The following is a 14511-nucleotide window of genomic DNA, read 5'->3' as shown; positions in this document are numbered from 1 at the left end:
CTGTGTGTAAAACCATCATTTCCATAAAACTTGAGTGTCATGATGTAAGCAATCGATAGCCTTGAAGAGATAAAAAGAGTACCAGTTGATGACGTATTATTATTTAAGGCTTGACTATTTAATGAAGCATTAAGTAGCATTCTCAGTCGAGTAACCTTTCTGGTATTTAAAGTGTGATGTGCTAAGTAGTTGTTTCCACGTAAGTGTGCGACTACTCTTGAATACATTACTTTTCCGAATATCTTGAAAATAAAAGTTAGAGAGGATATTATATGAAAATTTGTGTGTTGTCAGCTTTCTTACGAAGTGTTTTAATGATTGAATATTTTAACTTGCTGAAAAAATTCCCTGTGCCACTGATGCATTTCGTGCATTACTACGCGCATTACTAAAGTCGGGACAACTTTTCCGAATTCTGTTTGAAATTCCATCAACCCCAAAGAGATTTTGTTTTTATAACTTTTACAACTGTATTAATTTCAGCGAAGGATGTTGGTGCTACCTCTGGTTGCTTAAAGTTTTATGGAGGGTCATTTTTAATATATTCTCTTGCTTCTTCAGCTGAACAATTTAATCCCACATTTGCTGCTACGTTTAGAGGGCGGCTGTTAAAAGTATGTCGTAATATTGTTATTTAGTTTAATATTGTTATGGAATAGTGCGCACTGACTATCTCCCGTTTCACAGTGTCCCATATAGTTTTAATTTTATTATGCGCATTATTTTTGTTAGTGCATGCATACTTCTGGACAGTCAAATGATTCCTTAAAATACTAAAGTATTTTTTGTAGTATGCAGTTAATGTCGTATTTTGAATTACTCTGCTCTTACATAAATTTTCCTCTCCTTCTTACACGAGAGTTTAATTCACTTAGTTATCCATGGCTTACTTGTCTTTTTAATGGACCTATTGGGTAACATTTTAGAAAAGCAACTTTCACATACTGACAAATTTAGTATGAAATGAACTGAATTTGACTATAGCATCTCTTTCTAATATTCCTCACCCCATACCACCCCTTTTAGCTTACCCTTGAAACACTGTATTCTATTCTCATTAACAAGCCCCACCTCATTGTATGAAGTTGAATCTTAGTTGTAATGTGTCATACTCTTTTCTTCCATTAATTGTGCATCATGATCAGATAGTTCATTAGCAACTGTATACATATTAGTTGTTTCAGCCTGAACACTGTCTGCAAAAACATTATCAGTGTCCTACTATTTTTTTGGACAGAAGTTGGAAAATTGACTACTACAATCGGATTTAAATACCTAAATAATAAATTTAGCTCTTTTTTTCCTGTCTGCATCTTTTAAGAAATCTACAGTGAAATCTCCTCAAACTGCTGTTTCTTCTTGTTTGAGAGGTAGGTAGGCAGATTTCTCATAACTAACTGAAAATTTCGAAGAGGGTATCTGTAGACTGTTAGAATTATGAGAAAAGTATTCCGTAGTAACAGCTCACTCACACATGTTTCTACATTCTGGTGAACACAAGAACTATTTGTTTCAATATTTTTCACTTTGTGTCCAATTTTTATATATGTTGTAACTCCTGTTTACCATGTTAACTGTACACGAAAATGATACAAGTTTGTCATCCCTGATATTTAACTTCTCCATCCCTGTGGTTACATGGCGTCCAGAGAGGCACAGAATTCTTCATATCTTCTAGGCATACAATAAGCTGATCTGTATTGTTTCTCAACCTTCTAGTATTCTAATAAAACTCTTTTTATTTTTTCGAAAACTGTTATAAATATCATGGTCTTGTGTTGCTCCAATTTCTTTCAATACTCTCTGTCTATAACCTGACTAATAACCTAAAAATAAATGTGCCCTTTTGATTCTAGTAATCACAGGGATTTGTCTTGTATGCTTATGCCTCTCCTCCCCCCTTATACTCAAGTCAACTAATCCTACCTTGCCCTCCTATTTAGGTGGAGGCCACGATTAGTGTATCCACATCTCCCAGTCACGACAATAGGCACAGCACAGATATGAGAATTCGTTTCACTCAAAAGCAACTTCCTCAGCTCTTTGTTCACACACCTAAGAGTTGAATAAACCTAGGGCGGATCAGATTGCTGCAAAATGTGAAGAATTTCGATTTTGCATTTAGTTTTACTCATCCATTTGCACAAAGTTACCTCAAATGTATTAATGTAAAATGGTCTGTGACCTTTCTTCTGATATGGCTATGACACCTACCATTTTTCACCCATTATCACTGATCTTCCAATTTTTTACTGTGCAACTTCGGCGCTTTTTCATCTTTCGCTGTAATTTTGGGAAGACCTCCGCATACATCTGACAAAAGTATGGACACTTTTGAAATCATCTGCGTTATCTTGAGTGTTGGAAATGAAATAGATATATTATGAATAATCGGTTTTGGATAACTTTATGTTGGCGATTTACTGTCCAAAACAAAACAAAAATTATGACTGTAGTGTTTTCAAGTTAATACAAGAGTTTGCTGCGTTTCATTAGAAGGAAATCACATTGTACACTCATATGAAGTTTAACACTTTGTGTACGTGTAATGATTTCTAGTGACGAATAATGAACAACTGGTTACTTACATCTTCATTGGTGGATTGTACGATTACACTTACGTCTAAGGCTCTAGTCAGAAAGTGAGTGCCACAGTCCCGAAGCAGTCACCACAAAGAAATCATATTTAACACAACTGCGACGGATAGAGGAAGAAAATGAAAATATTTAATAACAAAGTTGCTGGTCGCGTACTCCATCAGTATGTTGGAAATTCATAAACTACTCTGTTACCTTTTTTATAAATTTCAAGAAACAGCTTACACGTGTTAATTGATTTAATCCACTTGAATAAGATATAATCATTGACTGTCTTTTTCATTTGAGAGTATTTTGTTGCACAATATTTAAGATGTCAGGGCTCAGTAGCTTTCGTGAAAACACCAATATCTTTTAATAATTTATTGAAAATTTATAGCCGGCCGCGGTGGTCTCGTGGTTCTAGGCGCGCAGTCCGGAACCGTGCGACTGCTACGGTCGCAGGTTCGAATCCTGCCTCGGGCATGGATGTGTGTGATGTCCTTAGGTTAGTTAGGTTTAAGTAGTTCTAAGTTCTAGGGGACTGATCACCACAGCAGTTGAGTTCCACAGTGCTCAGAGCCATTTGAACCATTTGAAAATTTAAAATTAACTTTAACCCAAGACTACTTAATATTCTTTAAGGCAAGATACGCCCTTTGTAAGCCACAGATTGCAATACGACCAAAGGCGTAACAAAGACAGAAATAAATCTAAAAAAAACTGTACCAGAACAGATCAGAACGTCCTTAATTACAAATTGGTGAGAATACAACATGATTTTCACTTGAATAACTACAAAAACTTAGTCATACTTCAAACAATATAAAACAATTTAACACCAGTATCTAGGCAATATAATTTTCAGCCCAGAAAAACATCAACTGAAGTTTTAACCCATTTTCCAGTAACACAAGAGTAATTAAATTACAACACATTAAGTTATATGTTGGGATCCCAACACTTCAAAATTTGCTGAAGGTGGAGGGCACAAGCTAATGGATACAAATTCATAATTATTCCAAGTATGAACTTAACTTGAACAGCAACATTAAGTACTGCGGCTACGGTTGGAGGGAACAGCGCAAAAGACACAGGCGAGAGCTGCCGAGCGTGTGCACTGCTAATGACGTGAAAATCCGACTAACCATGCCGAAGAAGAGTGAGTAAATAAGGCCCGTTGCTAGGTAACACGTACCAGCAATGGCGTACAAGACATTAACGACAGTTTACTGCAGCACACTTTTAACGAGACAGAATTCTAAAACGCAGCCATTCATCAAATAAATATTTCTTAAAGTAAAATTACTGAATCCGAGTTCTTAGCAAAAACCACGGCAACTTAACCGCCTTTTAACGAGTTAAAAGATTTAAGATATTCGCTACAAATATTTAAAAAGATAATTTCAACAATAAGATAATAATGTCAGACAAATTTTCCTTTCTAGTAAACCATTAAAGCAGACAGAAGGACACACGCGTGGCATTCAAAGCTTTTGCTGTCGATTCTGATGAGAACAACTCTGTAACTGAACTGTTCAAACTAATTCACTCTCAGCCCTACTACACCATTTTCTGCTTGTGTTTATATTATCCATACTGCTCTAACCTATATTTTTAATTTCAGTTCACTGACCTCCACTATAACTAGACTGAGCCTTACCATTTCCCTTGTTAAATTTTCTAGTTTCCCAGCCACGTTAAAGCTACAGACATTACACACCGCGATTCGTTGAGCGTTTTCCCTACGTTGTTTACTTAATGTTTTTGTCATGGTCGCGCCCCCTTGGCTGTAACCTCCCAGAGATCCAAATAGGGAACTAGTCAGGAATGTTTTTCCACTGGAGAGATCATCATGACACTTTTTCAGTAACAGGCCACATTTCCTGTAGATATAAATTGTGTCCTTAACGCAGCGGTTTCCACTGCCTTCTGCATCCTCATGCCGTTGATCATCGCTGATTCCTCTGCCTTTGAGGGCTGTTTGCCAGCCCAAGGGCAAGGGAGTACCCCGAACCTCTGTCCACTTCTCCGCCCTCTTTGACAAGGCTGTTGGCAGATTGTGGGAGCCTTCGTACGCCGGAAGTCTTCGGCAGCCATTGAAGATGTTTTTTATTTAAAATCTAAGCGGTGACGAGTTTCGAACTCAGGACCTAGGAGGTTTTAATTACTAGCCTAAGACGATATCCCTTATTTTTTTATCGGCAGCGAAGAGAGAAAATGTGTGCTTGACCTGGAGTAGAACATGGGATCTTCTGCTTACTTTCCTTTTTTTCAAGTACGTTACGCATTCCTTCAAGTGACATACTAATTAGAATTTCTCGGAGGTTTGAAACAATTTATATATCAGTCTGTAAGCCCTTCCTTCCTAATCGGCCTACTCGGTTGCGATTTAATTGACCATGATCGCATGTGCCTAATGAAATTTTACAGTGACTAAGGCTATCGTTACCGAAGTAAAATAATATCGGTTAGTAGGAGAAAAGCGTACAAGAAACCCTTCTGAAAGAAGAATCTGGTCTAAATCTTAACTAAATATTGATGAGAATTTTGAAACGGGTGGAAATTTAGTGCAATCGCTCACGAACCAAATAGGGGGGAGGGAGGGGGGGAATGGTAACACATAATACTTAATACAAAGGGAACACTGATTAGCAAAGAAAAAAAAGTGTAATCAACCGTCACGAGCCCACTAGGGCAGTGAATATTCGGAATCTTAAGAAAGGTAATGGTAAAGAAAATTAGGCAAATGATTTCTGGCGTGGCAACAGAAGGTTGTCACGCTTTTCCACAACACAACAGTTCGCGAGAAAATAAATGAATCAGAAAGCTCTGAGTTTACAGTACTTTATCTGAAATACTAAATTTTGAAAGCAATGTGAAATGAACTTACCGGTTAAAGAAATGACTGGCTGTAACAGAAACTTCGTTGTGTAAAAAATAACTTTCAGTAACCTCAGCATAACGTAGTACAAATTTCAGAAAAAGGCAAGCAATTTACTTTTGATTATTGAAAGACTGAATTGAATTTACTTTAAGCAAATGAGCAACTGATTTTTACTTTTAATATAACAACAATAAGACACAAATCAAGCCAGCAGAAGTTACTCGCTAAGCTAAATACAGAATAAATGAAATTGTACTCTCGTAATTTGTGCTATATCTTAAGTTATTAGTTTTGGCAGCGAAATTTTATGTTGCTTTAATTGATTGAAGTTAATACTTAGAGTTGTAAATTATTTCAGTCTCTGTTATGGAATACAAGAATCAGTTTCTGAGGCAGTAACATTTAGACTGAAACTGGTCATTACCAAACGAACAAGACTGGCAGTTAGCTGTAAATCAGTTTTCATATTTTTATGACAGTCGGTGATTGCACGGAAAGGAAAGGGGCCCTGGTTGTAATGTCTGAGGACAATGACAACATAGGTGTTCTAACTGTTGTAGGTTATTATTCATGGAAGATCGTCAAAAATTGTGAAAGAAATGCTCTTTGGTAAAGCCTCTACAATACTATGAGCTGTACGGACGACGAAGAATGTAGCCGACGACAATGCTGACCTGCTGATGTTGCTGCTGCTGCTGCTGGTAGGGAACCACGATTCTTCTCCAGGGCCACGGATAGTTATGGGACAGGCAATCTTAGAACTACAGCTTTCTCCGCCTCTTCGCTCCTGCCGTGCTCTCAATACTCCCGGATAAACGAAGTAGCTGCGCCTGCACTGGAGCGATCATAGCTGCACACCGCGTCCGCGGGAGCTCCAAACAAACACTTCCGCACACTTTCATGACTCAAGCTGCTCTGCTTCCTCTTAGATCACAGCGCGTCATAGATTCTTCATACACAAATGTAAACAGCGGCGCAGCTACTGACATTTCGTCGTTGCTATCGATACTTTTAAATAAAGTTCCCTTGGCCATTACCCAGCAACTTACAATATTTTCATTATAATTAGTATCATTTCTATACAGTCAAAAATAAATACTCTACTACATATTGAATATAGTCACTGTAACAAAACGTACATATTCAGAATTAGAAGTGCAGTATCAATGGATATTAAACGGCAAAAACTTTCGGAAGGCATTTTATCTGTATTGTCGGTGTTCTATGTCTTTTTAATTGATTAATTTTTTAGTTTTTATTTTATATTTTCTTACTTTTATTATTTTTTATTAGTGTCACTGTCAGCTACAGATTGAAAGAGACAATATTGGCAGGGTCGATTGCCGAGACCTGCCCCAATCCAATCCAATCGCTGTGCTGCAACCTCACACTCCTAATTTTTATTTTATTTAATTATGTTGCACATATATGCAGAGGAAAACAAATTAAGTCTAGTCCATCCATTCGGAACCAAGAAAACCCCGAAAGGTGATAAAGGATAGAAGGCGGCCGAGTCCGAAGTGAAGGGGCATCATGTGTCGTCCCGAATCGACCTGACGCCTTCCATGCCGGCAACACGCCAACTTACTGGGGACGTGGTATAAACGCTGTTATGGTCACTGACAAAATACGAGCGACAGCTGAAGCAACGCGCAGCCCCTACAAGTAATGCTAAAAATCAATTGTGTGTGATGAGCGTTGCCATATAGGTAAGCCAAGATGCACCCCTTTATCCAAAGAACCGCTCGAGATTTTGTGGCAGGAAAATATTACGCCAATGGGTAAAGAAAGGAATCTCGATCAGGAACATGCAGCGGCAATCGCAGAAAACACGCGATCATTTGTCGCCCCAACAACTAAACATCCGCATTGGTGATGACCATCGTTGACACTACGACAGACGGCGTAAAGGGGAGAGTACGCCAGTCCTATGGCATGGAGTCGCTAATTGGTTGGATACTTCCCACCGGTCGCATAATTCCGAGTCGACATGATATGCGTCAGTAACAAAAAGTGATGAATACGAATCCAAATCTTAGTCCATCGCCACATTGGGAACTTACTTTCTATGACGTTAAAGGCGACGCTAAGCAGGAAAAGGAAATAGAATTGCTTGGCCGCGGATGGCGCGTTCGGTGCGAGCATAACTGATTTCCACAATGAAGACCGCGATGTGTGCAAACGCGGCATGATGCTACCGACCGGGACTGGCGGGGAGAGGGACAATGGCCAAGGAAGGCAAGTAAATGGTGCGTAATGGAGGCCTCGATACCGTGCCATTGTTTGTACAAGGTGGCCATGTAGAGTGTTGCAACACGATACCGACGTTCGTAAGACCAAGCCCTCCCGCACGCGGGGGGCGAGTAAGTGTGTCTTAGAGTATTTCAAAGATGGACCCAGCTGTCATAAAATATCCAAATGTCGTTTGATTACAACGTCCTACAGTAATAGGTATCGGTAGTGTGGTGTCACCGCCAGACACCACACTTGCTAGGTGGTACCCTTTAAATCGGCCGCTGTCCATTAGTATACGTCGGACCCGCGTGTCGCCACTGTCAGTGATTGCAGACCGAGCGCCGCCACACGACAGGTCTAGAGAGACTTCCTAGCACTCGCCCCAGTTGTACAGCAGACTTTGCCAGAGATGGATCAATGACAAATACGCTCTCATTTGCCGACACGATAGTTAGCATAGCCTTCAGCTACGTCATTTGCTACGACCTAGCAAGGCGCCATTACCAGTTTATATTGAGATTGTTATTAATGTGTCAACAAGAGCGATGTTCTCCAATTATGGATTGAAGTTAAGTATTCAATCAACTACGTTCTTTTCTTCATAGGATAATTACTTTACCTTGTTCCAGACCTCACGCCAGTCTGCGTGAACTTAAACGTGTGCATTTCGGCCTCCTCTAGCAACACGGTGTTGGCTCTTCTGCCAACACAGTAGGTAGAACGTGCGTGACATGAACCATTCTGGATGCCACATAGGCATTCCGGTAGGCAACTGGCTGCAAAGGATCGAGTTGTGACTGATCATCATATGGATAAGTCTCAAAACTATCCATATGATGATCAGTCACAAACTTGACGAAGGTTAACCGCTTCTCTCCCAAGGCTCTGGAGGCATTGGAGACAGGGCAGGGCGCCAGATCTTCCGTAGACAGTCGGTGATCAATAGACAGCGTACGTTTATTACGCTTTCAGCCGTCCTCCCTTTAGCTGTAATGGGGTAGTGGACCTTTGCGACCTCCTCCTGAGAACGAACCAGTAACAGTTCACCTGGGTAAGCGCCTTATCGGAAGGTGTAACTGCGCAAGGAGAGTCCACACAACTGCGCCGCCAGCAGGCTTAAAGGTACATGAAGAGGGGGCAGCCTTTGCGGACAGACCGTTGGATCGGTACTGGACCCACCACACGGCCCTTGATTTGGACCGACCAACACGCGCTGCTACAGAGCCGCCGAAGGACGCTGATGCTCCAGGCAGGCAGGTAAGCCCCTCCGTCCTAAAACAGAATATGGAAATAAATGGGGCACCCTGTCAAAAGCATTGTGTAACTCTACGGCTACGATCGCCGCACGAAGAGAATTATGAAGGTGGTTCGATGAACCCTCTGCCAGGCTCCTAAATGTGATCCGCAGAGTATCCATGTAGATGTAGAATTCTGCACGCTTCTGCTACCACTATCGCGTCAGGACTGTCTCCAGTGGCTGTCTGGACGTTAACTTTGTCACCTCCCGTAGTTTGCTCGGTGGAGAGGACACATAGTAAGAGGAGTCTGCAACGTTCCGTCAATAACAGCGCAAAAATATTGTAATCAGTATTTAACAAAGTGATAGGGTGGTAGTGGGCCCTCGTGATTCAAGGTTTGGGTTTATGAACGGGAATAACAATTTCCTCGACAAAATCTTGCGTGGTCACTTCACTATTCCCCTCCGTCCGTCGCGCAGACATGAGACCACAAAACGTACGATAAAATTCAGTAGAGAGCCTGTCAATTCCTGGCGTCTTACACAGCACACCCCTGAAGATAGTGGTAGTGTCCTCCTCGGAGGTGAAAGGTCCTATTAGCATAAGCTCCTCCTCAAGCGTGAAGGTCCAAGGCACAGTCACCGCGATAGGACCGATGTCCAGGATGGGTTCATATTGAACAACGATGTAGACTGTGTCCGCTTGGCAGGTGACCCACTGCGCACGGTGACTAACTTTCGTCTGTGGTATCTGAGATCGTGCACAATATATTGCATGGAGGGATTCTCTCGGCACACAACATCAGGTTTGCGGGAGATCACGACAGCCCCATGTAGTTTTCGGTGAGTAATAGTATCTTCGCCTTAATTATGCTGCGTTCAGTTTGCGCTTCCAGGGAAGGAGGCTCGCCATAAATGTCGCGGAGGAAGCTGAAGTAGAAGTGCACAGTGTGTCTGTCTGTGCCAAGCGGCCGCTTCCCTGCTGTAAGTGAGGCCATTTCACATTGTAGAACGCTTTTTCCAGGTCAACAAATCCTATGAAGCTGTCTTTATTTTTCTTTTGTCTTGTTTTCATTACCTACCACTACGTCAGAATTGCCTCTCTGATGCTTTTACCTTTTCTAAAGGCGAACTCATCGTCACCTAACACATCCTCAATTTTCTTTTCCATTCGTCTGTATATTATTCTTTTCAGCAACTCGGACGTATGAGCTGTTAAGCTGACTGTGCGATATCTCTTGCACTTGTCAGCAGTATCAGTCTTCAGAATTGTGTGGATGATATTTTTCGTAAAATGAGACAAAATGTCGCCAGACGCACACATTCTACACTCCTGGAAATTGAAATAAGAACACCGTGAATTCATTGTCCCAGGAAGGGGAAACTTTATTGACACATTCCTGGGGTCAGATACATCACATGATCACACTGACATAACCACAGGCACATAGACACAGGCAACAGAGCATGCACAATGTCGGCACTAGTACAGTGTATATCCACCTTTCGCAGCAATGCAGGCTGCTATTCTCCCATGGAGACGATCGTAGAGATGCTGGATGTAGTCCTGTGGAACTGCTTGCCATGCCATTTCCACCTGGCGCCTCAGTTGGACCAGCGTTCGTGCTGGACGTGCAGACCGAGTGAGACGATGCTTCATCCAGTCCCAAACATGCTCAATGGGGGACGGATTCGGAGATCTTGCTGGCCAGGGTAGTTGTCTTACACCTTCTAGAGTACGTTGGGTGGCACGGGATACATGCGGACGTGCACTGTCCTGTTGGAACAGCAAGTTCCCTTGCCGGTCTAGGAATGGTAGAACGATGGGTTCGATGACGGTTTGGATGTACCGTGCACTATTCAGTGTCCCCTCGACGATCACCAGTGGTGTACAGCCAGTGTAGGAGATCGCTCCCCACACCATGATGCCGGGTGTTGGCCCTGTGTGCCTCGGTCGTATGCAGTCCTGATTGTGGTGCTCACCTGCACGGCGCCAAACACGCATACGACCATCATTGGCACCAAGGCAGAAGCGACTCTCATCGCTGAAGACGACACGTCTCCATTCGTCCCTCCATTCACGCCTGTCGCGACACCACTGGAGGCGGGCTGCACGATGTTGGGGCGTGAGCGGAAGACGGCCTAACGGTGTGCGGGACCGTAGCCCAGCTTCATGGAGACGGTTGCGAATGGTCCTCGCCGATACCCCAGGAGCAACAGTGTCCCTAATTTGCTGGGAAGTGGCGGTGCGGTCCCCTACCGCACTGCGTAGGATCCTATAGTCTTGGCGTGCATCCGTGCGTCGCTGCGGTCCGGTCCCAGATCGACGGGCACGTGCACCTTCCGCCGACCACTGGCGACAACATCGATGTACTGTGGAGACCTCACGCCCCACGTGTTGAGCAATTCGGCGGTACGTCCACCCGGCCTCCCGCACTCCCACTATACGCCCTCGCTCAAAGTCCGTCAACTGCACATACGGTTCACGTCCACGCTGTCGCGGCATGCTACCAGTGTTAAAGACTGCGATGGAGCTCCGTATGCCACGGCAAACTGGCTGACACTGACGGCGGCGGTGCACAAATGCTGCGCAGCTAGCGCCATTCGACGGCCAACACCGCGGTTCCTGGTGTGTCCGCTGTGCCGTGCGTGTGATCATTGCTTGTACAGCCCTCTCGCAGTGTCCGGAGCAAGTATGGTGGGTCTGACACACCGGTGTCAATGTGTTCTTTTTTCCATTTCCAGGAGTGTACATACCAAAGTGAATAGCCGTTTTGTTGGCACTTCCCCCAACGATTATAGAAATTCTGATGGAATGTTATCTATCCCTCCTATGCTCTTTTAAATTACGATTGTAACACTGTCTCTTCTAAAACGACTCCTGTTTCTTCTTCTATCACATCAAAGAAATCTTCCGCCTCATAGAGCCCTTCAATTTTTTTCCCCACATATCCGCTCTCTGCTCTGTATTTAACAGAAGAATACCCGTTGCACTCCTAATATTACCACCCTTGCTTTTAATTTCACCGAAGATTGTTTTGACTAACTATAAGCTAAATCAGTTCTTCTGACAGTCACTTCTTGCCGCGTGGTTTAGTGCGCCATGTCATGGATTGCGGGGACCCTCCCACCCGAGGTTCGAGTCCTCCCAAGGGCATGGGTGTGTGTGTTGTTCTTAGCGTAAATTAGTTTAAGCATTGTGTAAGTCTAGGGACCGATGACCTCAGCAGTTTGGTCCCTTAGAACTTCATACACATTTGAACATATGAATCATTTATTTTCCGATTTCTTCACGTTTTTCATGCAGCCATTTCATCTTAGCTTTCCTGCACTTTCTATGTATTTCATTCCTGAGCTACTTGTATTTCTGGCTCCCTGAATTTCCCTGAACATTTTTGTACTTCCTTCTTTCATCGATCAACTGAAGTATTTTTTCTGTTACCCATGGTTTCTTCGCAGTTACCTTCTTTGTACCTACGTTTTTCTTTCCAACTTGGGTGATTCCTCTTTTTAGGGATGTCCATTCCTCTTCAACTGTGCTGCCTACTGAGCTATTCCTTATTGCTGTATCTATAGTCTTAGAGAACTTCAACCGTATCTCGTCATTCCTTAGTGCTTCTGTATCCCACTTTTTTGCGTATTGATTCTTCCTGAGTAATCTCTTGAACTTCAGTCTCCTCTTGTGATCTGAGTCTATATCTGCTCCTGTATCTGATTTCGGAATCTCTGTCTGATAATGATTTAATCGATCTGAAATCTTCCCCTATCGCTCGGCCTTTTCCAAGTGTACGTCCTCCTCTTGTATTCTTGAACAGAGTTTTCGCTGTTACTAGATGAAATTTATTACAGAACTCAATTAGTCTTTCTCCTCTCTCATTCCTTTTCCCATGCCCATATTCTCTTGCAACCTTCTATTCCTTCCCCTACAACTGCATTCCCGTCCCCCATGACTATTAGCTTTTCATCTCCTTTTATGTACTGTATTACCCTTTCGATATCCGCATATACTTTCTCTGTCTCTTCATCTTCAGCTTGCGACATCGGCATGTACACCTGAACTTGTTGGTGTTTGTTTGCTATCGATTCTGACAAGAACAACCCTGTCACTGAACTGTTCGCTGTAACGCACTCTTTGCCCTACCTTTCTGTTCATAAGGAATCCTACTCCCGTTATACCATTTTCTGCTGTTGTTAATATTACCCTATACTCATCCGTGCAGAAATCCTTGTCTTCTTTCCACTTCTCTTAACTGACCCCTACTATAACTAGATTGAGCCTTCGAATTTCCCTTTTCAGATTTTCTAGCTTTCCTACCACGTTCAAGCTTCTGACATTTCACGCCCCTACTCGTAGAACGTTATCTTTTCGTTGGTTATTCAATCTTTTCCTCATGGTCATCTTGCCCTTGGGAATCCCCTCAAGGAGATCGGAATGGGGGACTATCCCGGAATATTTTGCCAATGCAGAGATCATCATGACACTTTGCTATTACAGCTCATATGTGCTGTGGATACAGGTTATGTGTCTTTAATGCAGTGGTTTCCATTGCTTTCTACATCCCCATGGCGTTGATCATTGCTGATTCTTCCACCTTTATGTGCAGTTTCCCACTCCAACGACAAAAGAGTACCCTGAGCCTCTATCCGTTCTTCCGCCCTCTTTGACAAACCGTTGGCAGAATGAGGGTGACTTTTTAAGCCGGAAGTCCTCTGCTAATTGAACTAAGTGAAGATCATTAACTAAGCTAAATAAGATTACGTGGCAACTTCAGTATGAAAATCTCTGAAATTGTCTGCGTCTGCCCCTGTATCGACAGTTTGTAGCAGACAAAATTGTACTATGTCTTCAGAGCGACAATATAGTTAAATAATACTGAAAATATGTTTTGTTTTTGACCTGTGTTGAGAAATGAATACAAAACCATGTCGTATGTAGTGCGACAACATTGCCATTCAAATGTGCCTGCCAGGTTGAGCGCTATGGCACTAATGCCAGGGAACGGCTCATGGGCCGAATTCGTGGCCACCCTGAAATACAGCTTAAATTCAAAAATTCTGATTGTTGTCTCTCACCGTAACTCCACGTCATTCACGAAAAGGATTATCTGGCATGTGTATTCAGCGAACATGGCTTGGAAATGATCCATGATGAGATCCAATGCGAATCATAGACCTTACAGGTTTTCCATCTGCCTTACAGGTGTGGAAAGGAGTGACTCGTTGAACACATTGGATAAACCAAACTAAAAATATCTCCCAGAAAACACCAGCTCCTGACAGGTCTTAGAAGAAGCAACCAGCATAGGCTATATCAAAAAGACTACAAGAAGCCAACGGTCAGCTTTTTATTAGCACCATGTGACTAGATGTCTAGATGAAAATAGTCAGTACCAAATTTCACGTATCGAAACGTGTTCCAAGTGTAAGCGTTAAGTACCTTGTATTGTGGTCTGAGATTGGATATCATTTTTAGTGGCAACTGCATTAGCTGACACATCGATCTCTGGTCTCAACGTAACGAAGGAATGGTTTGCTACAGGCATTTCTGTACAGATAAGAGCTGCAGACAGATAAC

The sequence above is a fragment of the Schistocerca serialis genome, chromosome 4 (genome assembly GCF_023864345.2).
Source record: "Schistocerca serialis cubense isolate TAMUIC-IGC-003099 chromosome 4, iqSchSeri2.2, whole genome shotgun sequence".
Taxonomy (NCBI): Eukaryota; Metazoa; Arthropoda; class Insecta; order Orthoptera; family Acrididae; genus Schistocerca; species Schistocerca serialis.
The sequence above is the reverse complement of the archived record's forward strand: the minus strand, read 5'-3'. Positions refer to the sequence as shown.